Here is an 11388-nt window from a genome sequence, read left to right on the forward strand (position 1 = left end):
TTTGGCAGTCAGGGAAACTGGAGAAAGTGTCTTAGTGGTTTTCTCCTCTGACCCTGAACTCAGGAGCTGTTGAGAATTAGCCTCCATCTTCGGCCTGGTTTGCTCACAGCCAAACAAAAGCTCAACAGGAGAGCACACAAGTGAGACGCACTAATCAACAAGCTGCAAACATCAGATGTCCACTGTAGAAACACCTCATCATCATCGTACAGAGAAACACAGAACCTAACGCCTCTGTCACAGTCACACTGACCAAGTACAAAGATGTGAAAGCTGCTAGGCCTTGACTAAATTACCAAGTGCATGGATTTACTGACACTGACATCATTTTTTGTCACTGCTTCCAGCACTATATAACTGGCCTTAACAAAATCATCAATCACTAAACACGAGACCTGAAGTCACAGCAGAAAATGGATGAATAGATTTAATTTATTTAAGGCACAGCACATCAGAGGTCGTCAACAACAGAACTGGACATTTTCCAGACAGTTTTGACTCTAATCACATGGAAACAGTTTATCATTTTCAGTGCTGCCCACAGAAGACTAGACAGAAATGTAAGGCCTTTGTATAATCTTTGCTTTTATTAAAATCAGTTGTGTAAGTTTTCAAGACCCTCAGATACCCTGTTCAGGTACTTTAGAGGAAACTGGTGATGCTTGCAGCTATTTTAATATACAATTAATCCTTTATATTGTTTTTTCAAACAAAACTGCCGAAAATTTATCATGGTACAGTACACGGCGACCCAGGCGTGGTACACCGCGACAGTATTCACTTCCTTTTTAGGTGGTTTTGGATTTTAGACTAATTTGATAGAATTTCACGGTAAAGGTGTCAGAGGGATGCTGCCTAGTTGAAATAAGTAGAATCTGGAACCATTGTGTCTGGGACAGGCCCTTATTGTGCCCACTATGCACAGCATGCAAGAAAAACGTACTGTTCATATTAAAGTGCATAATGAATACTTAACCAGTGTTTTAAGAATTAATGAGGCAGGACAATTTGCTAATTGCTTTGTTATACGTTGTAAAACCATTAAGTGGACAAAATAAAAAGGTCAGAAATTCTAATAAAACTGATGAAAACTCAGAAGCTTCACACTAAATGTATTTGACCAATATCAATTATCAAGCACCAGAATAATGTTAGTTGTTTTACATTTTCCTAATGTGAACGGGACAAGCTCCTTCATGTTCCTGCCTGGACCCAAACTACAAAGCCAATCTCTGATGGTGTAATAATTCAAAACATATCTGAGCATGATGACGTGTTTTGGGCCATTTTCTCCTCCCTGAGCTGCAGACTCCACACTCAGCACACTGCCATTAATTTAGACATGTCAATCTGTTTCTGCTTCAATCACTGTTAAAGATGATCAACATTTGAACGTGTATTGTGGCACGACGGCCACGCTTTCAGAAAATAATCAGTTTCCCAAAACACCTTCAACCGATCCTAAGTCACCTGTTCAGTTGACTGTCACAAGCTGTTGGACATTTTTGATTATTGATCAGGTATCAGACACAGAGAAACCTTTGTACTGGATCAATATGATAATTTGGGTGTAAATTGAGCTTTGTGTCATATCAGCAGTAACCACAGCGTTCTACTGGACACGTTTACTGTTAGCCAGCTAACGCTAGCTTCAGGCTGGAGGCCGTGTTTTGTACAGTTTGTCCCAACCAGGCATCTGTAGTTTACACCATTGCTAGGGAACAGGAAGTGTTGGGAGGGACAATGGCCACGTTCACACTGCAGGCTGAAGTGGCTGAAATCCGATCTTTTTGCCCAAATGCGACCCATATCCGATTTCCTTATGACAGTGTGAACAGCACAAATCCGGCCCAGGCCATTTTCATATGTGGTCCTAAATCGGATACATATCCGATGTTTTGCAATGTGACTTCAGTCTGAACGGCCAGGTTGCATTTCATGCGATTTTTATGTCATTGAAATGCGACAGACGTCACAATTCTGCGCTGGGGGAGGCGAGGCCATAAGCAATATTTGTGCTCTCCTCCTTGATGTTCTTATTATTTCTTTATTTCGATTGCACATTAACTGGTACATCGCCACGCACATGCTATCACGAGCCACATCCATTTTTATTTTCGCAAACACAGTACGCTACGTCTGACGTCACGTCCTCTTCTACGCATGCGGGTCACCTCAGGGCCGTATACCGTTCACACACGAGATAGATGGCAGTCGCATTTAAATGACAGTGAGAACAACAGCGCAAAAAAAAAATCGGATTTCGGCAAAAAATCCGATGTGAGCATTAAGACCTGCAGTGTGAACGTAGTCAAAGAGCAGTTAGGAGCAGCTGATGGTGTCAGTTTGTTTCACGTCTCACTCAGCTGAAGACATTATGTAGAGGAGCTCTGAACGCAGACAGCCCTAAGACAAATTCCTAACCATCAAAAAGCACTGGCGTCATGTTATGCCACAGATTGAGGACCGTGATGGAAGCACAACACATCGGAGCACTACAGGACCTACGGCAGGTGTCAGGTCATAAACACCAGCAGACCTTCAGTCAGATTTTGTCAGACTAAACTGCAGTTTCATCAGTTTCCCCTCAGCGTTCCCTGGAAAACGTCAGTGCTTGTTTTCTGGAGACGACTCGTGTCTCCATGTTAATGCTATGTTCTACTTACACACCATTACTTGGTCTTTCCTCTTTCTGACCCTGTGATTTAGAGTTAGTCACACATGATTCACAGAGGGTTTCTTCTTTCTGTCATGATCTGCCCAGACTCACTCCTGTTATGCTCATTACAAACAAGTGTTGGATGAACAAAACAATGGACAGAAAACCGTTCTTTGTCTCTTGGCCCTTTTTAGGCAGGTGAATGAAACTCTACTATGGCTTTCTATCTCATGTTTCTCTCCACTTTTTCTTTTGTTAAGTGTATTAACGATGTAGATCTCTGTGACCTGTGCACCAGCCAACCTCCAAATCTGATTGGCCACCTTGTCAGGGTCAAAATGTGATGTTTGTTTTAATAAATGAAAAGTTAAAGATGATCAACTGGTGCCTTAAATACAACAAACATTTTTCTGGTGCTTTATAACTGATATTGGTCAAATGAGTTTGAATGACATCATGTGTGCAGCACGATATCTGCATTCATTCCCTGACTGTGTTGCTGTGGAGTACTGTGCAGCAGTGATGTCCCCGGCGTGGTCAATAAGGAGGACAGCCAAAATTAGCTAAAGAAAGTTGTGTGCCTCATTTTTACACAAATCAACTTGATTAAAAATATACAGTTTATCCTTTCATAAAACTTGGGGTTTCATTTGCTTTTTACATGTATATCAAATGTGCCACCCTTCGCTGAGTCTGTGCCGCAGCCTGGCCACCCCGTCCAAACTTTTCTAGATCCGCCCCTGAATTTTTGGTCTTCTAACAAATCTCAAAATATCAAATTAAGCCAAACCTAAAACTCTTACTCAATATTTTAAAAATTAAATTAAATGCTCACGTCCTTATTTTCCTTCAATATCAACTTCATGAAGGGACCAGATGGAATTTATTACAGCTTTAAAGTGTATTTTTGTTGTCACTGGAATATTGAGCAGGCTGGAAGCAGAAGCAGGTATGAAGCACGCCAAACTAATACGTCTCTGACACGACGCCTATGGAAATGTGAAATCAGGCAAAACAGCAGGAACGAGATTGTTCTGGAAAGTTTCTCTTCAATCTGAGGAGCAGAGTGGGCTCCATTACTGTTTGGCTTCATCACAGACAGTTTTCATTTTCAACAGGCAGGCCAATGAAACATTTCAATTAAATTAACAGAGAGAGACTTTAATTTGATTTACTCTAAAAATGTTTCATTGGTTTGACTGTTTAAAATTAACGCTGTCTGTTCTGATTCAAACAGTACAAGATTAGATGAAGAGCTGTGAAGCCTCAGATGTGGAAAGAAAATATCTGGTTTTACAGTTGTGGAGACTGTGTAGTGACAGGGCTGTCGAAGTTAACGTGATAATAACAAATTAATGCAAATTCCTTTTAACGTCTCTACTTTTTTTTGATGCACAATTAATGTCAGGCAGTTTGGGAAATCAGGAAGTGATGCAGCAGCAGAAATGGATAAAGAAAAGGGTCTTTTGAATGAAGTTCAGCATCAGAGCCCTGCCAGATGTTGTCTTGACAAGACCAAAGCCATTTGCATTTACTGTCGATGTGAACTAAGGTACCACCGGAGTACGTAGAGTCCCAGATACCACCTGCTGGCCAAGCACAACGCTGATGCAGAGAGCTCTCTCCCGCCCACCTAAGCCAGCTGGATCGTTTGCAGCGGAGACACCTGGACAACTCTACATGCAACAGACTTAACAGTGACAGTTAAATGAGCGGATACAGCTCACAGGCTGTGGAGGACAAGGGTCAGCTTGAAATAATTTACATCACATCCAAAGACTGAGCGTATGAACTGCCTTCGAGAGCCACCGCTGTAATCGAGATACACATCTAGTATGAAGACGAGAACACTGAAGCGGAGGTGGCGCTGGGACTGGAGACCACTGGACTTCTCTCAGTAATCACCTCGGGGTCCCTTTAAGGTACATTTAGAACCAGTGGTGGAAAAAAGTACTCAGACCTTTTACTCTGTTACAAGTCCTGCAATCCAAATGTTATTAAGTACTAGCATCAAAACATATTTAAAGTATTAAAAGTCAAAGTAGTCATTGTGCATAATGGCACATTTCACATGCCTGTATATGAAAATGACTGATGCATTATTGTGGACATCACATTTAATGTTGCAGCTGGTAAAGAGGTTTTAACCAGCTTATATGCTTTTAATTTGAATTACTGCTGGTTAGCATGTGAATTTTCCACCATGGATCAACGAGGTCTCATAATCCTTCTGTATTTTTGTCTTAATCTGGTTCTGAAAAGTAACTAAAGTTATAAAAATAAATGTAGTGGAGTTAAAAGTATAATATTTGCCTCTAAAATGTAGAAGTCAAAGTATAAAGTAACAATTTGTACAGTAAATGTACTTAGTTACTTTCCACCACTGTTCAGAATGAATAAAAAAGTTATTAACTGCGAGTTAATTATGGACAATCAGTCAATTAAATATCTTAAGATGCTGCATAAAGTGCTTCTCCAACATTTGACAAGTGAGCGACACTGTTTTCTTGAGTATAGAATCATGTAAAGTTCACATTATAGACTAAACTGAACATTTCCTGTTGAACATTCCATCAGGATTAATCTTTGGGGAAAATATCTGCACCAAAGTTCACGGCAGTCTATCCGATAGTTGCTCCAATAGTTTGGTTTGGAACAAAGTGGACGACACACTGGAGCCCTGCTGCAACGTGGTCTCCTGACAGTACCGTGCCTTCGCCATTGTTCTCAGGGATACAAGCTAAAAACAGCTGTGATCAATAAAAAAAAATTAAGAAAATTACAGACCTCCGTAAATCATCCACCACACAGCACACTGAGATCTGAATCACGCTCATAAAACGTTTTATTGTGCAGCCCTATGAATTATTACTTCAAATGCTTTTGTGTGAAAGAATACAAATAGGTGCACGCTGAGTGTCGACAACAGCGTCGGGTGCACGAAGTGAGCCGCACGTTATCCTTCTACCGAGTGAAAAATGGCCTGGACGCACACTGACCGTGACTAACAGGCTGAGCCATTTCCCTTTTGATTAATGAGAAGTGGAAACCCCCTCCTGAGTCCAAAGATCATTAGTGAATCACCCCTCCAAAATAAGAAAGCCACAGTGAGGACTCTTGGTTCACAGCTCTCCCTCTCAGGTTTTAAGGCTCCTGGCGGCTGGCCCCTGGAAAACTGGGACATTATGAAGCGGGAACAGCACAAGTCTGATCTGACAGGGATATAAATCTTCAAGCATAAAGTTTTATTTTGGAAACAATTAATTCAAACGCATTAAGATTTTCCACAGCCTGATAAATCCAGTGACAGTGGGACAGGACGTGGCGTCTCTCAGCTAAGAAATGACAGAAAACGGTTTTACTGAACTTTAATGAGTACAACATGTAGTTTTAATCCCGCTGCCACACCGACATGGTTCAGGTCTGAAGCGTCACGTTGTGTGGAGGTGGTGTCACATCGCTCTCAGCAGATGATTCTGGTTTCAGTCCAACTTGGAATCGGACCCTGCAGCCACAGATGGGTGGTATTTACACTTCTCTTTTGAGCATTTAAGTGGATTTTTTTAATTTCTAACAGTTTGGCCAAGTAACTTTAGTAAAGTTCTACATTTCTGTAATTTTCCAGATTCAGAAAATTCAAAGCACATGGATTTGAAGGAGATCTCTCGTCTGGTGCAGAGCAGTCTTTCACTCCCTGCGCTGTTCCCATCTGTTCCCAATGCTGTGATCTGAATGGACGCTGCGGGTCTGCAGCTCTGTTTTCATTCACCTCACTGCCCATCAACACCTCTCTCCTCGTGGGTGTCATTACACCCTTTCAGATTAGCCTTGTCACTGATGAGCTCATGCTCCAACATTAGTAGCAACTAGTGACGACTCGCCTTCACAGATCTACAGCTTCATCCAGGAGGCCTCAAATGATCAGGATGTGCTGGCTGAGACTCTGCAGTGCGAGGTCTCCAGAGGCAAACACGCACGGAGGTTTCAAAGCTGGAGCACTAAAAGCACCGTTATTGCACTTTATTCTTAGAGCTAGGGCCCATTCTCATCGTCACCGGCTGTCATGCATGGTGTGAGATAACACTACAGCAGTGTGGCTCCCTATCATCCACATTTCCTCTGGTGAACTCGGTGCCAAACACAAACAGTCGAACTCCCAGGAAAGGCCGGCTGCAGAGGGAGCTGACGAAGCCCAGACCTGCAGTCTGATTGGGGGGGGGGGTTCTGACACAAGTCCTTCTCCAAGGACCGTATGAATAACAAAATTAGTGCTGAATTGATTTAGTTGATTAACCAGATTGACAATCAGATCAGCTGTCTGCAGCTCCTGATCAGCTGGAAGGACAAACTGTCTTCATCACACAGGCCGACATCAGAAACGTACTAGACATCAATCGTTTTATATGTAGGCTCATGTTTGTATGGATTTGTTAGTTTGATGACTTTCCCCAGCTTGAAACACAAAATAAACCCAAGAAGTGACACCAGGAGCCTCATCAATCATAACTGATACCAGTACAAAGACTGCAGCAGAAGATAACTGGGGATAACCTTGTGATTCTGAGTTATCAGTTCAGCATGTTCACACATGGAAAGAAAATGTGCTTCATTTACTCAGCAGATAAACAGGCTCCCTCTGCACCGCGTACCACTGTCGGCTCTGTGCCGGCAGCAGAGGCAAAGTGCTGGCTCACGTGACTTGTGTGGATCTAAATCAGGGGTGGCCAATTCCAGTACTCGAGGGCTGCTGTCCTGCTTGTATTCCAACTATCCCTGCTGGAAGATACCATCTTAGATGAGAGTGAGGAAAGATTAAATGAATTGGTATCTTCCAGCTTCTGACTGACTAAACACACCTGAGCCAGGTAATCAGCAGCAGGTCAGGCAGGGATAGTTGGAAAACAAGCAGGACAGCGGCCCTGGAGGACTGGAATTGGCCACCCCTGGTCTAGACCTAAACGCCACGTGAACATATGTCTGAGTGCCAACACACCCGCACATAAGCAAAGACACATAATGACATGTCAGGTTGAGACAAACAGAGACAGATCAACACGTTTGTCCTGCAGTGCTTGTAAAAACCACCTGTCCCAGCTTCTTATTCTTCTTAATTCCTACATTTCCCAGAATACCTATGACAACCCACGGTGAAGCTAGGCTTCCTGTTGTGGCTGGTTAGCGCCGACCTGTTACATTAGCTCTGGCCCCTCGAGGTAGTGCAGTAATACATTCATTCATTCATTCATTCATTTTCTACCGCTTAGTCCCTGAGCGGGGTCACGGGTGGGGCCGGAGCGAATCCCGGCCAGCAATCGGGCGAAGGCGGGGTACACCCTGGACAGGTCGCCAATCCATCGCAGGGCTAACACATAGACAAACAACCACACACACGCACATGCACTCCTATGGGCAATTTAGAGACACCAATCAACCTAAGCTGCATGTCTTTTGGACTGTGGGAGGAAGCTGGAGTACCCAGAGAGAACCCACGCAAGCACGGGGAGAACATGCAAACTCCACACAGAAAGGTCCCAGGTGGGGCCCGAACCTGGAACCTTCGCGCTGTGAGGCAACGGCGCTAACCACTGTGCCACCGTGCTGCCCTGCTGTAATACAGTACTCTCCATTTCACAAGGACACACATTGTGCTGCTGGTTGGCGTTCAGAGATTCTCTCCCACTAATAAAATGTTTGCCCAATAAAAACCAAAGACAAGCAATCTGGCCTGACTCTAAACCTGCCAAACTCAGTTTCAGATCAGTTTATGATGTAATCTGAGAAACAATTACTCTTTAAAACAGGCAATGTGTTAACGCCCTGTTGGGTCTGTAACGAAGGGTCTTAGAGTGACATCTGTCACGCTGCATGCTGTTTTACTAACGCCATTACAACATGTAGGCTACAACACGTCTTACTCTGATTCCAGAAGTCATTTGTTTGCCTTCAGCTGCAGGGGAGACCCAGCCACGTAGGGTTTCCCACAACACAGGGTGTTAGGTGAAGTGACAATTGCAGAAAATTGAGTTAAATTTACCTTCAAATGCTTTGCTGTGGTTGACTGGAAATGTCTGGCAGGAAGGCAGACATACACTTAGGTGTGGCTCCACCACAGAAAAGCTGCAATGAAAGACAGCTGAAAATGAGCTGGTAAAGCTCTTTGTCAGAATTACAGTGAGACCGACCCAAACGGCAGATAATTAGTGGTAATATTATCGGCTGTAGGTTGTTCACAAAGAACTGCCCTCATGTTGGGAAGGACAAGCCTTTCAGAAGCCTCTTTACCAAAGGATTAACCAGCTAATCACAAAATAGTCGAGTTTAATTGAAGACAGAAAAACTGTTGCATTATTATGGAAGTGCTGTGTTTACAGATTTAAAAGTTTATGTCCCCACATGTATCAAATACAAGGCTTATCCATGGGTTTGACGTAAAAAAAATATATCCTGCATGGCCGACAGTAATTCACTTAAGCAGCTTAAAGATGAAAGATGAGAAATGATCACAACCAGTAGACTGTTTACAGAGAAAGCCTACTGGGAAAAGACCCAAGGGCCCCAAAGGGTCAGGAGGCCCCTGGACCACACACTGTATTAAGTCATTCAACATTTTTGTTGAAATGTCAATTTTAATGACCACAAAGAGACGCAAAGTCAGTAAAAACGGGTGCAAAGCAACAACAACTAGACAACTGCAAAACCACTAAAAAGATAAGCACATCACTAAAGAGAAACATCTGAAAAGACTCAAGACAACCACAATAAGAATACAACTACAAACCTAATGACAAAGAACTACAGGGATGCAAAACTAATAAAAAGACAAAATGAGTCAAACTTGATGCAAACCAGTGACAGAGGAGCAATGTGATTAAAGATGTAAAACAACCTACAAGAGACACAAATGCCTAAATCAGACATAACTACGAAGAAACAAAATACTACAAACTCCCATCTGTGATTACTGTTACTGTGTAGACAGTGGCAGTACGTGCCATGTAACCTCCATAACACATGGATAAATTACTGAGGCAGCCTGCTGAATCCGGTTCAGGGGCCCAAGGGGCCCAAGGGATCAGGGGGCCCTGGTCCAGAGCCTCTGTATGATGTATGTGAAAGTCAATCAACCAGAAACAGGACAAAATGAGTCAAAATAGATGAGAAACAGCCACAGAGAGAATCAAGGACAAGCTAAACAACCTCAAAGTCTAAAACAAACAAATCAGACAAAAATAACCACAAAGAGACAAAAGGAAACTAAACGCACGAAAAAGACCAAACAGAGTTGGACAACAAGTACACACAGATGCAAAACTACCAAAAAGAGACAGAACTGTCTTTCATTTGTCCTAATCAGCTTCCATAAACAACCAGCCACAGTGCAATTAAACGTCCCTTATCAACACAAACGTCCGCTTTAACAATGACCTCAGCAGCAGGTGAACACGCACGCAGCCTCACGGGCCATTTAACAAACAGTGACACAATACAACTAAAAACTGTTCGGACTCACCTTGAAGAAGAGGCCACACTGTCGTCCATCACTCAGGTGAAACGGTCCGTGTCATCATAGATCCCGCCACTAGCTAACAACAGGGTCATTTAGCCGTGACGTTAGCTAGCTAGCTAGCTAGCTAGCCAAACAACCGTAGGGGACATTGGCAGCACTTACAAACTAACGCAAGCTAAGAGTAAACGTCTTCACCTACATTAGTGACATTAGTGACGGCTATCTGACGCCGAACGCTCCGATACAAGCTTCAAACTCGAAGCAAAACTTTCCGCAAACCACTGTTTCCCTGCTTGCTAGTTTGCGGGAAAAGACACGTGACCGATGACGTCAGAAGCACAAACGGCTTTGATCTCCAGAGTGAATCCCGTGACTGGTTCAAACAGTCGACACTGCTTAGTAACAAATGATGAAGCGGTTCGATACCGGTTCATTGCTTCATTTGGACATCACTAAACTACATTAGTACACTTTGCTGTGATATCAAAGTGTGGTTCAGTTATAGTATTTATATTGACTCTTCTTGGTCGTTTTGTGTGTCTTTTTGGTATTATTGTGTCTGTAGTCCTTTAATCTATTTTTGTTTATTTTTTCTTTTAGACTCTGATAGTCTTTGTGGTATTTTTTTATTCTTTTTGTTATTTTGTCTCTTTGTAGTTGTTTTGTATCTCTGTATGATTATTTTTTTATCTTTTAGAACATCACTTGGAACATCAAGGTCAAGTCAGTCCTTTTTTTTAAATTATTTCAAGATTGCAGTCCATGCTTTTATCACTTCTAGATGTGACTATTGCAATGCTCTATACTATGGTGTTAACCAGTTCTCTCTCGCTCGTCTCCAAAAGGTGCAAAATGCTGCCGCCAGATATAAACACTGGGGTGACCGTGCTTTTACTGTTGCAGCCCCTAAATTGCGGAATAGTCTACATTTTGTGAGATCAGCTACTGACCTGAGAACATTTAAATCCTTGCTTAAAACATACTCATTTGCCTTGGCTTTTAATACACAGTAGGGCCTGATGCATTCCTTTTAATCTAATTTATTGAATGTGTGTCATCTGTGTGTCTGTGTTATTGTGCTGTTTTATTTTTTGCACTGATCTTATTTATTCTATTTTAGTCATTTATTGTGATTTTATTCTGCCATGTAAAGTATTTTGGTCAGCTGGATGTTGTTTTTAAAGTGCTATATAAATAAATTTAATTTGATTTGATGCCCAGT

At 42.4% G+C, this 11388-nt stretch overlaps 1 long non-coding RNA gene across 1 annotated transcript in view; it reads right to left on the reverse strand.

Moving 5' to 3' along the window:
• LOC109971312 (uncharacterized) overlaps window positions 1-10648 on the reverse strand; it is a 21164-nt gene extending 10516 nt beyond the window's left edge. Inside the window, exon 1 of the long non-coding RNA XR_002276532.1 lies at window positions 10170-10648. This is a non-coding gene — a long non-coding RNA (uncharacterized LOC109971312). The remainder of the gene's footprint in view (window positions 1-10169) is intronic.
• Between the last annotated feature and the right edge of the window lie 740 nt (window positions 10649-11388).

Source organism: Monopterus albus, unplaced genomic scaffold (assembly GCF_001952655.1).
Source record: "Monopterus albus unplaced genomic scaffold, M_albus_1.0 scaffold220.1, whole genome shotgun sequence".
In the NCBI taxonomy this organism is placed as follows: domain Eukaryota; kingdom Metazoa; phylum Chordata; class Actinopteri; order Synbranchiformes; family Synbranchidae; genus Monopterus; species Monopterus albus.